Raw genomic sequence first — 21,129 nt, 5'->3', positions numbered from 1 at the left:
ATTGCCTGGCTGTTTTGATTTCATCACTTGGCGAAGGGTGGTCAAGGTTGGCAGGTAACTCTGGGCATTCACCTTTGTCCCGTGCTGCAGGAAGTGAATCAGAAGGGGGACATCTTGGTCAAAGAAGAACGTCTGTATAACCTTCCCGATTCACCTCAGACGACGCCGTCCAGCTGTACGTGCGAAACTGAGTAGCATCGCAGCAACAGGAATTTTATGAGGCAGCCATTCACCGCCTTGTGTCACAGTGGGACAAGTGTTCAACAGCCAGGGTCAATACTTCTAACATATAGTTACTTGTTTCTGTAATTACACCGTCGAGTTGTTTCTGTTTGAACGCCCCTTAGAAAATCTTCTATAGTGTGGTAGCCCAGCGTGAAATGCATGTAACTAATTTGTGCACTGGGAAATTTATAATCTGCTAAATTTACAATATTGAATTTTATATTGTACGTAAATTATAACTTTTTCCTTTCAATATAGCCCTATATATTTTATTTCAAAGACGAGTTGGACCGGGAAGACAGTTCATTTGGAGGCCCAGAGTCTTGTCGAAATACAGGAATCATAAGGTACAGAAGTGAGTGGAGAAAAGGATGATGATACTCCTGGTAGTTCTTCCAACTCAAATATTCTTCTAGGTAAGAACACCTACAAGTGGTGTTGAATGATACCATCTAAGATGGAAGAACTAAATTCAGAAATTTAGTTTCTCATCTCCCATGACAAGAAGGACAAGCAAGATCTGTTTTTAGTCCAACTGAAGCATAGCAATTATTTTTGACGGTTGAAATGTTGGTCATGACAAACACGAGCATGAAGAAATTTCTCGCAAATGTCCGTCAATTGGAAACCCACGTAGGTAACGTAGTAGTACAAATATTGTACAACTAAGAGCTGTCATTGGTCTCTTGTGTCTATGCAGAGTAAGAAAGGTTGCCCACATTAATTTAAAAGAACTTTGGTGTCCTAAATTTGGCAATGGCCTGTTTCACGCTACAATGTCACAAAGGCGATTTGAGATTTTGCCTAGTGGTCTAACATCTGACGACACAGCAACCTCCATGTAAAGAAAACAAGAAGACCAATTAGCTCTCATTCGGGAGATATGTACTAAATTTATTGATAACTGCAAATCCCTATATAGACCTTTCAAATGCTATACATCAGACGAGCAGTTAATGGGTCTCTGTGGCAACCGCCCTTTCAGAATATGTATGTCTTCAAAGCCAGACAAATTTGAAATTAAGAGTTTGATGGTAATTGATTCCAAGACGTTTTACGTGCTAAACGGTATTCCATATATTGACAAGATAGTAAAAATAAAAAAAATTATCCCATCTTATTATGTGACAAACTTATCTGAAACCATTCACAGCACTAATAAAAACCTGACTATTGATAACTGGTTTCGTCAGTTCCTCTTTATCAGATAATGATTGAAAACTTTGGTTTGATAGTATTGAGAAATATAACAAGAAACAAGTCTGAAATATCACAATCATTCTTACGCTCTCAAAACGTGCGGCGAACTGCGAACGACCATACAATCCCTTCAGATGGCAGATGAGCAAGTAAAGCACTAATTTGCGCCGAGTGTGGTCACTGACAGTATAAATAGTGACTGATATTAGTTACAGTGTTTCACTCAGTTCTAACATAGAGAGTTTATACATTTTTATGCGTTCTTGTACAAATATATTGTAAAACGCAAATAATGCATCATATTGTATTACATTACATTACTGTACACATTCAAAATCAGACTCATGTTGAATATATACATGTAAGAAAACAAACACAAATGCTAATTTTCAATATGGTGTTGAAGTGTGACATGTACCAAATCTGTAAACCTCCAATGTTACTCACTGTATTAACTAAATGAAATTAAGTATTGCATTCTGTTGTATTTTACATAATGAAATATAAGAAAGATAAACATTTAAAAAATACAAGACTTAATTAATAATAATGCTATGCACAATTTGTAAATACTTTGAGTTACTGGTTGTTATAACAATAAAAAACCATACAGAAAACTATATAGTTATTTCCAATCTGTAATATACATAAGAAAATCCAATGTATTGTATGTATTAAAAATTATAGTTAGCCTAGAACGCTTGATATATGACAATATTTAACTGGTATCAAGGGAACCCCTCTTGAGGTGCAGGGTTTAGTGTGAGGTGCGAAGGTTAAGAGAGTTGGAGAACGGCGTCAATCCCTTCAGATGGCAGATAGACAACTAAAGAAAATTCTCTGCAGAAATTTTATATTTCTTAGGAGTTCTAAGGATATTTGTAGATGATTAGAAAGTCGAGTGAAATAAGTAGTATCGATTAATACGAACAATGCAGAGGAGACTATTAGAAGCATTGTATGAGTTGTTCAGAATACATCCTCTTTCAAATGTCCACCTGCGGTAACATTTCTTGAACTATCCCTTCAAGCAAAACTTACTATGGATTCCTGTGATTAAAAACGATGTTCTTCTTGTAAACTTAAATGTATCTTACGCCGTTAATGTTGATAGTAAACTAAGAGAGTGTTGTTTAAATCTTAAGATCATTATGAGAATCAGTTCCTTTAAATAATAATACTGTCAATTCCCCAACTTCTGGTTTCCCGCTAGGTTCAATCAATTAAAAAAAACGTCAGTTGTTCCATTGTGCACACTAAGTTTAGCTCTGGGTCTTAAGGGTGTGCCTGAGCACTGATTAATCTCAGACTCAGATAGGTTTCACTCCTCTCTCTCTCTCTCTTTCTGTCATACGCACACACGCGGGGTTTTGTCACTTAATTATGTAAATTGTCTAATTATGACATACGAAGTTGGTTATCCATGCCATAAGTGTGCTAGAGCTCCGCTCGCCAGTCATCTATTCCTTTCAAAGTATAGTACTTTTGTCACGCTGCATTTCTTGCCTGTTTGCAGCGTTATCTCTGTGTAGCCACACGAGATACGTCTCGCGGAGTTTAGTTAATTTTATTTTACAAAATTTACGAATTTCAGTTAGCGAGTGTGTGGGCGATCGAAACAGAGGCCTTTCTGTGCCACTCTTAAGAGTTTTGATACCGAACGGACGCTGGTCGGATATTTCGTCCTGCTGGAGAGAGGGGGGGGGGGGGGATGAGGTGAGACTGCTGAATGATCTTTGCATACCCAGAGTCTCATCTACGTTTTTTGGTGGGTGGATTGTCTTTGAATCATGTATCTCGCAGAGTAAGTTTTCGCATGGCTTGTTCATTTAAGGTGTATACAACAAAGTGTTACTTTGTTTTAGTTTCGGAAACATGGACCCACGTGGTTAGAGAGCCATTCATGTTTCTTACATATGTGAGCCCGCATGCAATTCAGTCCCTCTTTCTCGTAAGTGGTAGTGAACAAATAATATTGACCCTGTTATTTCTTTCCTTGTGACGTGAAATTAAGAATTCACTCGTTTTTGTGTCACATTTTTGACGGTTTGCAGTAATTTATTTACAGCTGCGTGTCATGTAACCAAAGTTGTTCAATAGTAGGTTGTCTCGGTGCCGTGGCGGCTTACGTGAGAGCGCCACCTGGCCGCGCGTTCCACTGACTCTGGCCCTCGTCGTATGACTCATTCTAGGTTACGTGTTCCATATGGTGCTGTGTGGTGGTGAATGACGTGTCGGACACGGAGTTGGACGGGTGTTCCTGGGTACTGGGCGTCCTGTCGAGTGTAGCGAGTTAACACCGTTGATCGTTGGGATACTGGCCCTGCAAAAACTGCAGCGTTGACCTTTCCTACCGGCTAGTTTAGGCGGCTCTCGCTGCGTGCAACCTGCTTACGGAGGTGCCTCAGTCAATCGTGATGTGTTAAATACGCCGAGACGTACTGAACCACCTGCTAGCAGCCACGATCAGTAGGGCAGTATTATCCGGTGCCTACCGGGAGTCCTGAACACTCTTTCGTAAGTAATGTACTTAAAGGTTGTTAATTCCGTCCGTTGTGAGCTGGCCTGAAATCCAGTTTCTTATTGCCTTTCGGTAACCTCTTTGGGTGTCTCAATCTGGAGGTTTTTGTATGCGCCAAGCTAGTATTTTGCAATGTTAATCTTGCACTTGCAATTCTGGTTTGTTATTATTGAGTACGTGATACTACTGTTGGTATTTTCTGTTTGCTGTAGACCTCATTTCACTTTCTGGAGCAAGTTACTGGATTTGACCTGTAACGAAAGTTATATGCGCTCAGCGTGTAGGTGCGCGCGTGTGCGTCATATACATAGTGAACGGGCCGAATATCTTTAATAATAAGTATAAAACGAAAAAACTACAAAGAGCGAAACTCATCTAGCTTGAAGGGGGAATCCAGAAGGTTCTATGGTTGGCCCGCTAGATGGCGCTGCCATAGGTCAAACGGATATCAACTGCCTTTTTTAAAAATAGGAACCCCCATTTTTATCACATATTGGTGTAGTACGTAAATAAATGCAAATGTTTTAGTAGGACCACTTCTTTCGCTTTGTGATGGATGGCGCTGTAATAGTCACAAACGTATAAGTACGTGGTATCACGCAACATTCCTACACTACGGACGGTATTTGCTTCGTGATAAATTACCAGTGTTGAAATGGACCGATCTCCTTTGCTGTTTTTAAATGTCTTCTATTGTTTTGTTCTATGTCTTTCGGCTGAAGAGCAGCGCATATGCTGCTGCCAGCCCGCCCCGATGGGGAATTGAAATACAATAAAGAAAAAAAAAATGGACCGTTTACCATTTGCGGAAAAGGCCGATATCGTGTTGATGTATGGCTATTGTGATCAAAATGCCCAATGGGCGTGTGCTATGTATGCTGCTCGGTATCCTGGACGACATCATCCAAGTGTCCGGACTATTCGCCGAATACACTCCTGGAAATTGAAATAAGAACACCGTGAATTCATTGTCCCAGGAAGGGGAAACTTTATTGAAACATTCCTGGGGTCAGATACATCACATGATCACACTGACAGAACCACAGGCACATAGACACAGGCAACAGAGCATGCACAATGTCGGCACTAGTACAGTGTATATCCACCTTTCGCAGCAATGCAGGCTGCTATTCTCCCATGGAGACGATCGTAGAGATGCTGGATGTAGTCCTGTGGAACGGCTTGCCATGCCATTTCCACCTGGCGCCTCAGTTGGACCAGCGTTCGTGCTGGACGTGCAGACCGTGTGAGACGACACTTCATCCAGTCCCAAACATGCTCAATGGGGGACAGATCCGGAGATCTTGCTGGCCAGGGTAGTTGACTTACACCTTCTAGAGCACGTTGGGTGGCACGGGATACATACGGACGTGCATTGTCCTGTTGGAACAGCAAGTTCCCTTGCCGGTCTAGGAATGGTAGAACGATGGGTTCGATGACGGTTTGGATGTACCGTGCACTATTCAGTGTCCCCTCGACGATCACCAGTGGTGTACGGCCAGTGTAGGAGATCGCTCCCCACACCTTGATGCCGGGTGTTGGCCCTGTGTGCCTCGGTCGTATGCAGTCCTGATTGTGGCGCTCACCTGCACGGCGCCAAACACGCATACGACCATCATTGGCACCAAGGCAGAAGCGACTCTCATCGCTGAAGACGACACGTCTCCATTCGTCCCTCCATTCACGCCTGTCGCGACACCACCGGAGGCGGGCTGCACGATGTTGGGGCGTGAGCGGAAGACGGCCTAACGGTGTGCGGGACCGTAGCCCAGCTTCATGGAGACGGTTGCGAATGGTCCTCGCCGATACCCCAGGAGCAACAGTGTCCCTAATTTGCTGGGAAGTGGCGGTGCGGTCCCCTACGGCACTGAGTAGGATCCTACGGTCTTGGCGTGCATCCGTGCGTCGCTGCGGTCCGGTCCCAGGTCGACGGGCACGTGCACCTTCCGCCGACCACTGGCGACAACATCGATGTACTGTGGAGACCTCACGCCCCACGTGTTGAGCAGTTCGGCGGTACGTCCACCCGGCCTCCCGCATGCCCACTATACGCCCTCGCTCAAAGTCCGTCAACTGCACATACGGTTCACGTCTACGCTGTCGCGGCATGCTACCAGTGTTAAAGACTGCGATGGAGCTCCGTATGCCACGGCAAACTGGCTGACACTGACGGCGGCGGTGCACAAATGCTGCGCAGCTAGCGCCATTCGACGGCCAACACCGCGGTTCCTGGTGTGTCCGCTGTGCCGTGCGTGTGATCATTGCTTGTACAGCCCTCTCGCAGTGTCCGGAGCAAGTATGGCGGGTCTGACACACCGGTGTCAATGTGTTCTTTTTTCCATTTCCAGGAGTGTAGTTACGTCATTTAAGGAAATAGGAAGTGTTCAGCCACATGTGAAACGTCAACCACCACCTGCAACAAGTAATGAAGCCCAAGTGTTTTAGCTGCTGTCGCGGCTAATCCGCACATCAATAGCAGACAAATTGCGCGAGAATCGGGAATCTCAAAAATGTTGATAATGCTACATCAACATCGATTGCACCCGTACCATATTTCTATGCACGAGGAATTGCATGGCGACGACTTTGAACGTCGTGTACAGCTCTGACATTGGGCACAAGATAAATTACGGGACAATGACAGATTTTTTGCACGCGTTCTATTTTGCAACGAAGCGTCATTGACCAACAGCGGTAACGTAAACCGGCATAATGTGCACTACTGGACAACGGAAAATCCACGATGGCTGCGACAAGTGGAAAATCAACGACCCTGGCAGGTTAATGTATGGTGCGGCATTATGGCAGGAAAGACAATTGGGCCCCATTTTATCGATGACAACCTGAATGGTGCAGTGTATGCTGATTTCCTACGTAATGTTCTACCAATGTTACTACAAGATGTTTCACTGCGTGACAGAATGGCGATGTACTTCCAACATGACGGAAGTCCGGCACACAGCTCGCGTCCGGTTGAAGCGGTATTGAATAGCATATTTCATGAAAGGTGCATTGGTCGTCGAAGCATGGCGCACACGTTCACCGGATCTGACGTCACCGGATTTATTTCGGTGGGGAAAGTTGAAGGATATTTGCTATCGTCATCCACCGACAACGCCTGACAACATGCGTCAGCGCATTATCAATGCATGTGCGAACATTACGGAAGGCGAACTACTTGCTGTTGAGAGGAATGTCGTTACACGTATTGCCAAATGCATTGAGGATGATGGACATCATTGTGAGCATTTACTGCATTAATGAGGTATATCAGACAATCACGCTGTAACAGCATGCGTTCTCAGAAATGGTAAGTTCACAAAGGTACATGTATCACATTGGAACAACCGAAATAAAACGCTCAAACGTACTTACGTTCTGTATTTTAATTTAAAAAAACTATTTGTTACCAACTGTTCGTCTAAAATTGTGAACCATATGTTTGTGTTCATTACAGCGCCATCTATCACAAAGCGAAAACAGTGGTCTAACTAAAACATTCAGATTTCTTTACGTACTACACGAATAAGTAAAAAAAACTGGGGGTTCTTATTTTAAAAAACGCAGTTAATATCCGTTTGACCTATGGCAGCGCCATATAGCGGGCTAACCATAGCACCATCTGGTTTCCCCCTTCAAGCTAGACAAGTTTCGTTCTTTGTAGTTTTATGTTTGACGCATATTTCGTGAGATATTTGATCCGGTCACCATGAATGGACCACCCTGTAGGTGTGTGCGCGGTTGTATTTGCATGCTCCCTTACTCCTTGCTGAGGAGTCCTTTGCGTTATAGGTATACAGTTTATCCCGTCATCTGCCATTCTGCGCGTGTCCCTAAGAGGGACCTGGAGGGGTATACGTTGAACCGCCCCAGGAGGGGTACACCTTGACCCTTTAAATCTTGTTTGGAATATTATGTAATCATTGTTTTAAATGACCTTGTACATTGTTTCTTGTTATAACGCGGAAGGTTAACTTACGCTGTTATGAACGGCCGCACCCATACAGAAGTTTTAATAGTTTAATTTTCAATTGCCCGTTAAGTATTACTGTGTATGTTAATTTTTATCAAACTTGTTTTCCTGTTCGTAGTTTGTATATGTTGACAGCCTTGTATAGGCAGCGGCTGACGAGTAGCTGTTCTGCTGATCCAGGGCAGGGACACGATTTCCTTCTGCTTCGGCGTCTTTCCCGTAATCGCACGAGGCCTAACCGTTGGCAGGTAACGCGCGACTCTGCGTATTTTCCGTTCCAACTTGAAATTGAGTAGTTTGCTGTTATTCTTTTTGGTATCGTGCCACAGCAGGAATGTCGAAGGATTAGAAAGTAATTAACGCAATATTTCTGTTATTGTAAGGGGCTGGTGGGCGTCTGATGAACATCTCTGGGCAAACCGAGCACTGAGTAAGGGTTTAATTGTCAGTTTCACTTTAATTGTGTCTTAAGAGCCCGGTAGTTTATTTTAGTAATTAACGTGATTTATATGGAACAGGCTTGTGGCGAATGAGTGCTTTGGTCTCACATATGGGTAGCCTTTGGGCAGCTTGGCCACATTTTGTCTATATGAGAGCAGAAAAGCTAGTGGGTACGTACGCTTTTAATGTCCTTTACTTAATGTTTGTTGAACTAGCTATGATGTAGCTGCGATGACAGAGTGCCGCCGCAAATTTCTTTCATTAATTAACTTTTTGTAGTTGGGCCACAACTCTGTTCCACAGTTGACATTTTTTGAGTAGTGTTTCTAATTTTACATATAATGCAAATGTCCTTATACAATGTTAATTTAATTTAAAGATCTTAACTATTGGTATGGATTTCGCAAGAATCTTGGTGTAAGTTGACTCATGATTCAATTGTTATAAATAAAAATATTTGTTTGGGACTGAGAAATGACGCATCAAGTTGAGCGACCCTTCGATTTTAATTAATCTCGATCCTCGTTCTTGGTCCAAGTTGGTAGCAGAGTGTGAAAATTATCACCATCCGTCTTTTCACAATATTTACAATTTCCATTTTCGTAACGATGAATACTCTTGGATTTAGTTATCCTCGTGACTCTTTGTTCTATATAACAAGTCCTATGCGAAAAGTGATGCACGTGATTTGCACTATCACGAACTATGCTTTATCTTATGTAATTAATTAACATCCATGATTTGTATTGCTGTTGCTGTTTGTCACTTTCGCCGGCAGACACAGTTCAAATCAGTCTTCTACGTAGTTTCATCAATAATTGTTGTAGCTTAGAACGTCATTTTCTTGTATACTTAGACTCATATTCTATAAATTACGAATCTTCGTCTCTAAGAAGAGATTCATTATAAGAGACATTCCTTCTATGATTAATAACCTTCCTCCAGAAAAACATATATGAACCCAGCTTTGCGCTTTGGAAAGTTGAACCCTTATCGCTACAATGAATCGAATGAGGTGGCGTTGGGACCGGCTGATGTCTGAGAAGTAGCCATCAATCGGTTCAATCAGTTTAAGGTTGTTTCAAAGTTTCTGTTGGCGTTCAAGTAAAGTTAAAAGGACAAAGTTAAAAGGACAACAAGCACTCAACTGATTACGAAAAGTCTTTTCTGAATGCCGTTTTGCATCTTATATGATAGAACACCAAGAGTATCTCATAATTCGTTCATAAATGGTCTATGCTCATACATTATCCTACATGAAATAGCCGTAGGTCTCTTCATTTGTTGTTTGTTCGCTGAAAAATTTATGCAATGTGTTGTTCTCATCAGAAGACGTGGTATGGTGGAAGGCAATCGGCCTGTAATTCGTGTTGCACTCATTGCATAGCACACTCAAGTTTCCACATCATTATTAGAACTCAGACTTCGACTGTTCTGCGAGTTTACAAACCCCAATAAAATGAATTGTTTTTTTAGTTTACTCGCTTTGAGGAGCAAGGGCCGATCTGTGAAAATAATTCATAGAAGATAAACTTTTTTGCTAAGATCGCTAATACCAACCTTTATCCTCGATAACCGGTTTCGGCATTCAATGTTACAACGATTTATATAGTGTAACTATACAGAAAACAATTGTAATATTCAGTATCACATATAATTGAGAAGGGGAAAAAAATAGAATCACTACAGACCTCTACAGACAGGTTACTGCATGTTCCATAAAATAGCGGTAAGGGTACCCTTACTCCTGAATTGGCATATATCTAGCAGACTAAAAGACTAATGCAACGGCATGACAAAATTAAAATAACAACATACATAGTCATTCACCACATATAAGCGTCTTCTGCCACTCACAACAGAGCACATCTTTGCAGCCAGGGCAGTACTGTAACTGATATTGTATAATACAATTTCTTGTGTGTAGTTACATTGTATAAAGGCTTTCCAGATCTGATGATGGTAGTACTGATTACCGAACCAGATGTGAAGATGGCAGCAATGATTACAGAAACGGGTTATCGAGAATAAGGGATAAAATTAGCGATTTTGGCAAAGAAGTTTACCTTCTATAATCTAGTAGTTATGTTCCTTCAGGAAAAGAGCAATTCAGGGTCAAACTCTGCGTCAGACACAGAACTCAATCGCCAGTTGTCTACTGATATCGAGCATCATTATGAGAATTATCCTGTAGACGCACCACCGCTACTTTGTAAGCTTTCTGTTTCTGCACAGATCAGATGCTACTGACACACTAGTCGGAAGTACCAAACGCCTCGACGATGATCTCGGACTTCTTTCCTAGGTCACTCCACCCTTTCCCTCCAAAGGAAACACGTACACAATTATCCACACTATCCGATCACCGCTCGGGGTGACATGCGGAGGTCGCATCCAGCCTGGAAGAGCATCTGATTCCAGCTCAAAGCTGGAGACGCGTCAGCATCATACGGAAGACTTGGTGTGTTGGAAGACGGATATTTTTCTGATTTTAAGTGTTCGCCCAAAGACTTTTAAGAAGTTTTTTGTGGTATCGTGAACTTGTGGTCGTATGATGCTACTTTGGATTACTTCAACGATATTCTAGAGATGTTACTGGCTCTAAAATTGTTGATCATTTAACTAGTTTATATTCTAATTTGCGACTTAATATATTGTGGAGCCAAGTTTTGACGAGTGCTGAAATGCATCCATGCACTCAAATTTGTAATTAATAGATGTGTTGCCATAAACTAACACTAGAACGGCGGAATAGGTCAAAATGACCCCTGTCATACGTTTTCGTTCATTATAATATCGACTTCATTTACTTCGTTAGTGAAATTATACGACTTTTCCAATTTTTTCTCCTCTTTCAGAAAGTGTTTTAGTTCAAATATGGTTCAAATGGCCCTGAGCACTATGGGACTCAAATTCTAACGTCATCAGTCCCCTAAAAGTTAGAACTACTTAAACGTAACTGACCTAAGGTCATCACACACATCCATTCCCGAGGCAGGATTCGAACCTGCGACCGTAGCGGTCACGCGGTTCCAGACTGTAGCGCCTAGAACCGCTCGGCCACCCCGGCCGGCAATGTTTTAGTATTTACAAAATATATTAATTTTCTTCGCCATTACATTCAGTCTACCTAGAAGGGCAGAAGGGGTCAGTTTGACCCCACTGTAATTTCTCTTCCGAATATATATATAGTGGCAACAGTGAGCAGTAATGGAGAGCAGTTGTTCCTCATTGCTGCAACTTGGCACGTGGACATTCCAGTCCGCCACAGCTTATGTTGTGTCACTCAGGCAGGCTTTGTCCGTGAAAAACGTTTTCGAACATGTATCGTCAGCGTGGAGTTTCTGATGAAAAAGAGTTACTTCTCTCAGATAATTCCGAAGTTGAATCGACAATTTACTTCACTGATGAATACGATGATTATGTACCTGACAATAGTGAAGGTGAAGACTTTGTGAACGAGGGTCGATTAGTGAAACAGGATTCAGATGCTGATATACGGCAATCATCACCTCTTTCACCATTGCAGGTACAGTTGGAAGCGTCTACAAAGATGACTGCGAGTAATGGAACCGTGTGGGAAATTGGAAATTATTCATCTTCTGGAAGCCGCTCAGACGTGAATGTTCTCAAGGAGAGAGGAGATCTCACTGCTTATATTTGCCAACGAGAAGACAGCTCTGTCATCACTGCCTACTGTCTTATTTTTGAAGAAGCAAAGCTACGTCTCATGAGGACATATACAAAATAAAATGCCCAAAAAGTACTAAAAACAGTGAGTGGACTGCGTCACTTGAGGAACTGGAGAAACTGGTCCATCATGTATGTTAGGGGCGTATTTTGCACAAAAGATATGTCTGTGAATCATCTCTGGAAGCACTCTTGTGGGCCTGCTTTTATCAAGGACATTATGCCAAGAGACAGATATCAGGAGCATCTCAGATTTCTCCGTTTTGATGAAAAATCAATCCCGGTTGAACGCCTGGCAGCTAACAAATTCTCTCTTGTATCTGAAATTTGGGGAAAGTTCATTGAAAACAGTCATGTCCAACAAACCAGACAAATATGGTCTCAGATTCTGGTTGGCTGTTGATGTAACGACAAAGTATATATGTAATGCTTTCCCTTACCTCAGCAAAGAGAACACGCAAAGAGAGAGACAACCACTTGGAGAGTACGTCGTTCTGCGTCTCGTGGAGCCATTTGTAAGTCAAGAAAGAAATGTGCCCACGGAAAGCTTCCTTTCGTCTCTTCAGCTAGCTAAAAACTCAAAGATAATAAAACAATATTTGTTGGTACAATGAACAAGGTCTGCAGTGAAATCCCCAATGACGTAAAGATGCCGAATGCTGAAATACATTTCACCACAATACTGCACAGTAGTGACAACACAGACTGCACCTTGACTGTATACCAAGAAAAGAAGAATAAAAATGTCATTCTTCTGAATACACTGCATGCTGAAGTAGCAATAACATAGGAAAGGAAGAAAGAAACCTGAAACTGCAGAGTTCTACACAGCAACAAAGTACAGGGTACACGTGGTTGATCAAATGACCTGTAAATATACTATGAAGGTTGCATCTAGGAGATGGCCAATGCATGTCTTCTACAACATACTGAACATGGCGGCAATAAATGCATGCGTCACCTATAACATAGTAACGAACAATAAAATGGAAAGGAAGAAGTTCATACTTGAACTGGCAAATGAACTCAAGGGAACGAAAGACCAAGAACATCAGGCAAAGGAAGAGGATATGGGACTGAAATCACCTAGAAAGCGGAGAAAGTGCCAAATCAGCCTCGGCAAAGGTAACAAGACCAGCGATAGCTGTGTAAAGTGCGACAAGGCCGTGTGTGGGAAATGTGTGCGTACAACAGAAATCACCTGTGCTAAGTGCGTCTAGCAGCTTCAAATGACTTGAGTGAAAAGTAATACAGAGCTACATGTGAGAGTAAAATGGACGGAATATACTAAATGTGTCTAGAAGGTTGTATGAATAGCTAATAAATTAAAATCTATAGTTACAAAACCTGCTGTAGTAGTAACAAGAAATTTGTATGATACAATGTTGTTCAAACAAATTAGTAATTATTATTTATAATTGTAAATAGTTGCTGTGATTACCAGAAATAAGTATGGATTAACAAACACCAAAAAAGTACTTGTTTAAGACAAATATTAAAATATTTTATGTGTGGTCAAAATGACCCCTTTCTACCATTTTAGGAATGTCATAAACTCCGCCGTTCTTGCATTAGACAGTAAGATTAAGCACTAACTAGTAGCAGTTTTCGTCAAACGAAGACATGATGGGATAATGTGACTCCTCGGTGGTACAAAGTGTTGATTGTGTACAGCAGCGTCCAGTCACAAATTGGTTTTAGAACACTTTATTCTGAAAGTTACTATTTACTCATGTGTCTTCTAATGTACAGACGGCTACAATCAAAAATCTCAATAATTTTACAAGATAGCTTAGGTAGCTGCAGATGAGAAATTTCCGAAATATATCGTGGCACTTTAGATCATGAAAATGTGTTAAAAATGTTTTCCAGGTAAAACTGTCCACGAACTAGCACGATTAAAAAACCTGCAATTGCCTGTAAGCATATTGTTCAAATGGTTCAAATGGCTCTGAGCACTATGCGGCTTAACTTCTGAGGTCATCAGTCGCCTAGAACTTCGAACTAATTAAACCTAACTAAACTAAGGACATCACACACATCCATGCCCGAGGCAGGATTCGAACCTGCGACCGTAGCGGTCGCTCGGCTCCAGACTGCAGCGCCTAGAACCGCACCGCCACTCCGGCCGGCAAGCATATTGTAGCATGAAAAATGCCGCAACGTAGTAAAACCAGTAATGACAGAAAATTCTTAGTCATTTTTATTCCAAACCTGTTTCAAACGTGTCACTGCTTTGCCACTCCGCCCGAAGATTATACTGTTAGGGAACATGAACACTAGTTGGTTTATCTGGGATGCCTTTGCTATGAAATTTCTATGGCTTGTCGCCTACTGAACACTTATTTTAGTAAATGATGAAATGATCTTCTTTTAGGTTTCCTAACTGGAACATATTTACATTTGGGGCTCTCATTATTAGTTGTTTTCACAGAATATAGTCAATTTAGCTTTGGCGTAAGCTTCTTGAAATGCGCTGTGAGCCGAGTTAGAAGCAACGAATAGCTGTGGCTGAAGTATATTTTAATTTAGTGATAAAATGAAGAGTAATAAAAATAAAATAGTCACCAGTCTTCCGATTACTTTGATGCAGACCACCACGAATTCCTCCCCTGTGCCAACCTCTTCATCTCGGAGGAACGCTTGGAATCTACGTCCTCAATTATTAGCTGTATTCTTCTACAGATTTACCATCTACAGCTCCCGATAGTTATTCCATGGAAGTTGTTCCGCGATGTCTCAATAGATGTGTTACCATCCTGTTTCTTCTTGTTGATAGTGTTTTCCAGATATTCCTTTCCTCCTCGTTTCTGCAGAGAATCTCATCATTTTTAAGTTGTCAGTCCACCTAATTTTCAACATTCACCTGTAGCACAACATTTCAAATTGTTCTAATTCTACGTCTCACCGCCGTACTAGTCTGTGCTCCAAACGTACATTCTCAGAAATTTTTTTCTTTAAATTAAGGCCTATCTTTGACACTAGTAGACTTCTCTTGCCCAAGAATGCCCTTTTTACGTGTCTTAGTCTGTTTTTTATGTCCGACTTACTCCATCCATCACGGGTCCTTTTGCTCCCTAGGAATCAGAATCCATTAACTATGTCTAACTCGTGATCTCCAATCCCGATGTTAAGTTTCTGGCTGTTCACAATTCTGATACTTTTCAGTGCTTTCGTCTTTCTTCGATTTACTCTCAACTCATATTCTGTAATTGTTAAGTTGTCCATTCCGTTCATTCCATTCAAACAATCTTGTAATTCTTCTTCAGTTTCACCGAGGACAGCAATGTCATCAGCGAATCTGATCGTTGATATCCATTCACCCTGAGTTTTAATCCCACTGTACAATCTTTCTTTTACATCCGCAAGTGACTCTTCATGGTATAGATTGCACAGTAGGGGTGAAAGCCTGCATTTTTGCCTCACGCTCTTTTTAATCAGAGCACACCGTTCTTTTGCAGACTTCTTGTTACCACTTGGTTCTCGTACATACTGTATACTATTCGTCTTTCCTATAATTTATTTCTATTTCTCTCAGAATTTCGAACATCTTGCACCGTTTTACGTGGTCCAAGGCTTTTTCCAGGTCCTCAGATCCAATGAACGTAACTTGAATTATCTTCAGTCATGTTTCCATTATCAACCGCAACGTCAGAACTGGCTATCCGGTGCCGATACATTTAGTAAATACAAATTTATCGAACAGATCCTCAATTTTCCATTCCATTTTTTTGAGTTTAAGTACAGCAATTACTGTGTAAATACTAATCCAAAAAGAAGGGAAAAACAAGTCGCTTCAAAAATTAATTTGTAATTTGAATAATTTTCGGCGTTGAAAAGATATCAATTAAATACAAATGTCAGTACAGCCATATCTCCATATATATATATATATATATATATATATATATATATATATATATATATATATATATATATATATGTGTGTGTGTGTGTGTGTGTGTGTTTGTGTGTGTGTGTGTGTGTGTGTGTGTGTAAAACTGTCATTCTCTGCTCATCTTTGCCTGTATGTCTGGGTTACTCTCAAGTTTCGTTTCACAGATAGACTGATACACGAGGATGGTCATGTACATTACATATTTTTAAAATAGTTTGTGGAAATTGGGCGAAGTATAATGAACTGAGGTTCAGTGCCACTGTGAAGACGATGGCATTACCATCTGGTCGGTATAATTGCCACAGCACCAGAGAACAGCGAAGCTCGAATGGAATAAGAGTCGGGTCTGGTGTGTAACGGTAAATCATCCACCTGAGAACCGCAATATCGCAGAATCGAATCGCTGTCTGACAGACCTTTCACTGTGTATTTTATCCTGTAATTCACCTCCCATTGATGTGGACATTGACCAGAAGTGAAACATTGTTCAGTTTCCATATTGAACTATACTCCTTTACCGTAACCGCGATCGAACTGAAGTATGGTAGTCTAGTGGTAGCTCCACCTCATGTGCTGAGTAGAAAGGGTGGCAGCTTTGCGCTTCACCGCAGCGTCGCACGTGCCTGGACTTTTCCTCAGTGTTGTTTGTTTCTTCATTGGTGTCACATCGTCGTTTGGTTCTTAGCATCAGTTGCGTAAGTCTGCTGGTAGCGATGTAATCCATTCCATTATGTCGACCATGGTTTCCAAGTGTGTTCCAGAAAAAGATACAGTAAGCCTCAGTTTTGACGAAACCACGCATTCCATGGATCCCAGATAATTGACTCCGTTCATGTTAAGTCTGATGAGGTTCGTAGTGCCTACTGTGATTTTTCGAACCACTTCAAATAGATAGGCTACTTTTGCGTCGTGATTCTCAAGTTCTCTATAAGCATCGTAATGGTTCCTTAAGTATGCTACTCACTACTAACGCAGAACTGGATTATATAAATGTCCTATTGTTAATTCTCCTGCTGGAGGTTGGCAACAGTTTAGGAGGTTCTGGTCATTTATGGTGATGTGAGGGATATACGGTTCGAGCGCTGGTCCACTCATCACCAATATCAATGTTTTACTCTTATTCGTTCATCGGAGCATGTAGTCAAACGTAACATTAATTCCAATTTACAGATCTATGCTTACCACATCAGTGTAACTTACAGTCGGCAAGTGGGGACCTGCTTTCCCTGCAGTGGCCACCTGAGATCTAATTACTCGCTGAAAGTATTTGTATTCAAGTCCTCATTTCAATAGCGTCGAAAACTGACATAAGCTGTTCACGAATTGTTCCGTGATTTCTTAATAGACGTGTTACAATCCTATTTCTTCTTGTTGATAGTGTTTTCCAGATATTCCTTTCCTCCTCGTTTCTGCAGAGAACATCATCATTTTATACGTTGTCAGTCCACCAAATTTTCAACATTCACCTGTAGCACAACATTTCAGATTCTTCAAATTCTTCGATTCTCTTCGGTTTAGGGTTTCCCCAGCCTACGTTTCACCGCCGTACAGTTCTGTGCTCCAAACGTGCATTCTCAGAAATTTTTCTTTAAATCCCATGGAGAAATGATCACGGACCTGACATTTTGTTGCCAAGTCTGCAATGTCCGCAGTGCAGTATAACAGCCGTCGTACACAGGATGGTGAAGAATCAAATTCGTCTTCTCTTCACCTACCCATCCGTGAAATAAGTTCGTCGATTCTTCACAATAAAGGATGGCAGCCAAAAACAGTTGCAGGATAGAATTTTTTTATTAAAATTCTTGACCAAGGTTTCGGTACATATAAACATACCTTCATCAGAAGTACATTTCCTGAATAGAAAGACACATTCATTAGAAAAGCCATATCAACGAAAGTGAGAAACAGAAGCTTAAATAACGGTGAAATTGCTAAAGTAATACAGGCACACAATCTTTAGTACTTACTGAAATTACATCATGCACTGGAGAATAATGAAACAATTATGCTAAAAGGCGTCGTCAGTAATTAAAATCTCATCTCCATTTGTACGACATGTGTAATGGGTACAGGATCAAAGCGAACCGTTTAACAATGTTACTTCGCCTATGAACTGTTGAGACACGAGTGTGAAGGCACTAAGGTAGATTGTTTCGCCGAGAGAGGGCACTTGCATGTGCCAGACTGCCGCATATTACAATCCATAAATACATACATAAGCGCATTAAATTATTAAAGGTTGTGTTAATTCAAACTTTGTTTTAATAAATAAAGCGTATCACGCCAATTAAAGACATTTATGTAAACTAGAAATATAGAACCAAATTTACCTGTGTCCTAGTGTCAAACGGTTAAAGCTTGCGCTTGGAACATCTAACGAGAGAGGGCACTACTGTAATGCGCGAGAGTCTCGCGTAACGTAAGCAGTGAAATCATACTAGCGAAACAACCAAAATGTTATAATAAAACGAAACCATCTGTCTGTATGAATAAAACATAGTAGTCATTTAACCACACATGCACATTGAAATTCATAATTAACAAACATCACATTATGTAGATCCCAACAAGATAGGAAAAGCGCATTTCACCGGCATCAACAAGCAAGAAAATAACTCCTAGTCAGCCAGACTATATTACATTAAGGCAATGAGGGGTTTGAAACTGTCTAAAATATTTTTGTTTCGAAGCTGCACCTGTTCATTAAGAACAAAACCATCTTTTATAGACAGATGCTTGAAAATCTCTAATTCTTCGAGCAAGTCTAGTTTGTCACCTTTATCAGCTTCATGAAGCAGCTCTACGTCGTCCAGTTCTCTTGGCGTGTGCTGTAAGAGCCATAGATGTTCAGCAAAAGTGGAATTATATACGTTTTCCCCATTTTTACCTAACTTGTGTTCTTTATACCTAACTTTAATGGGTCTACCTGTCTGCCCTATGTAATAGTTTGGGCAGTCATTACAAGTAATTTTGTATACACCGGACTTAGTGCTGAGTTCTTCTCGTGCTCCAATCTTATGAATTACTCTACGTTTGAGGCTATTATTTACGGAAAAAGCAACTCTATAACCGTATTGTTTCTGTAAAAGTCTTTTTATCTTATATGAAACGTTCCCTAAAAATGGAATAGAAATAAAGTTATTACTCTCATGGTTCTTTGCCCTGTTATCTCCTAAAGTACAACATTTTACTGCTATTTTTTTCCTAGCAATTTGGTCAATTAATTTAGGGTCGTATCCATTGTTAGTGGCTATTGATTTTAATAAAAATATTTCATTGTCAAAACAATTCTGTGCTAAAGGTGTGCTCACAGCGCGATGAACTGCAGAATGAAAAAAGGCGATCTTGTGAGTTTGAGGATGACAGGAATCTGCTGGAATAATATTATCAGAAAAAGTTTCTTTACGGAAAATGTCGAAGCTAATGGTGTTACCCGATAACTTAAGTTTCAAATCAAGAAAATTGAGTTCTCTCTCGTTATTTTGTATCTCTTTTGTAAATTTCATTTTCTCGTGGAAACTGTTGAAAACATGAAACAGTTGTTGTAGATCTTGGTCACAACCTTGAAATAGTATGAGTATATCATCAACATAACGAGCATAAAAAGAAATCTTATTGCCTAACGTAGGGTTGTTTTTGAAGAAATTTTCTTCTAGTGCATTCATAAAGATGTCAGCAAAGATGCCAGCTAACGGGCAACCCATGGCTAAGCCGAATGGTTGCTCATACATTTTACCATTAAACTGAAAGTAATTGTAATCTAGTACAACCTGCAGTAGTGACATAAGTTCCGACAAATGTAGCTCACTTAAAGTTTTATGTTGTCGAATGTTACCTTCAATAATCTTAAGAGTGATATCCACTGGAACATTGGTGTATAAACTTACGACGTCAAAAGAAACCAAACGAGAGGAAGAAGTGATCTCTATTGATTTTAGCTTGTTTATTACCTCAGCACTATTTTTAACAGAGTAATTGTTTTCAAAAACAAAGGCTTCTTTAATTTTAGTGTGTAAAAATCTCTTTTTATGCTCGTTATGTTGATGATATACTCATACTATTTCAAGGTTGTGACCAAGATCTACAACAACTGTTTCATGTTTTCAACAGTTTCCACGAGAAAATGAAATTTACAAAAGAGATACAAAATAACGAGAGAGAACTCAATTTTCTTGATTTGAAACTTAAGTTATCGGGTAACACCATTAGCTTCGACATTTTCCGTAAAGAAACTTTTTCTGATAATATTATTCCAGCAGATTCCTGTCATCCTCAAACTCACAAGATCGCCTTTTTTCATTCTGCAGTTCATCGCGCTGTGAGCACACCTTTAGCACAGAATTGTTTTGACAATGAAATATTTTTATTAAAATCAATAGCCACTAACAATGGATACGACCCTAAATTAATTGACCAAATTGCTAGGAAAAAAATAGCAGTAAAATGTTGTACTTTAGGAGATAACAGGGCAAAGAACCATGAGAGTAATAACTTTATTTCTATTCCATTTTTAGGGAACGTTTCATATAAGATAAAAAGACTTTTACAGAAACAATACGGTTATAGAGTTGCTTTTTCCGTAAATAATAGCCTCAAACGTAGAGTAATTCATAAGATTGGAGCACGAGAAGAACTCAGCACTAAGTCCGGTGTATACAAAATTACTTGTAATGACTGCCCAAACTATTACATAGGGCAGACAGGTAGACCCATTAAAGTTAGGTATAAAGAACACAAGTTAGGTAAAAATGGGGAAAACGTATATAATTCCACTTTTGCTGAACATCTATGGCTCTTACAGCACACGCCAAGAGAACTGGACGACGTAGAGCTGCTTCATGAAGCTGATAAAGGTGACAAACTAGACTTGCTCGAAGAATTAGAGATTTTCAAGCATCTGTCTATAAAAGATGGTTTTGTTCTTAATGAACAGGTGCAGCTTCGAAACAAAAATATTTTAGACAGTTTCAAACCCCTCATTGCCTTAATGTAATATAGTCTGGCTGACTAGGAGTTATTTTCTTGCTTGTTGATGCCGGTGAAATGCGCTTTTCCTATCTTGTTGGGATCTACATAATGTGATGTTTGTTAATTATGAATTTCAATGTGCATGTGTGGTTAAATGACTACTATGTTTTATTCATACAGACAGATGGTTTCGTTTTATTATAACATTTTGGT

The sequence above is a fragment of the Schistocerca piceifrons genome, chromosome 2, assembly GCF_021461385.2.
Source record: "Schistocerca piceifrons isolate TAMUIC-IGC-003096 chromosome 2, iqSchPice1.1, whole genome shotgun sequence".
Taxonomy (NCBI): domain Eukaryota; kingdom Metazoa; phylum Arthropoda; class Insecta; order Orthoptera; family Acrididae; genus Schistocerca; species Schistocerca piceifrons.
This window is presented reverse-complemented; position numbering follows the sequence as displayed.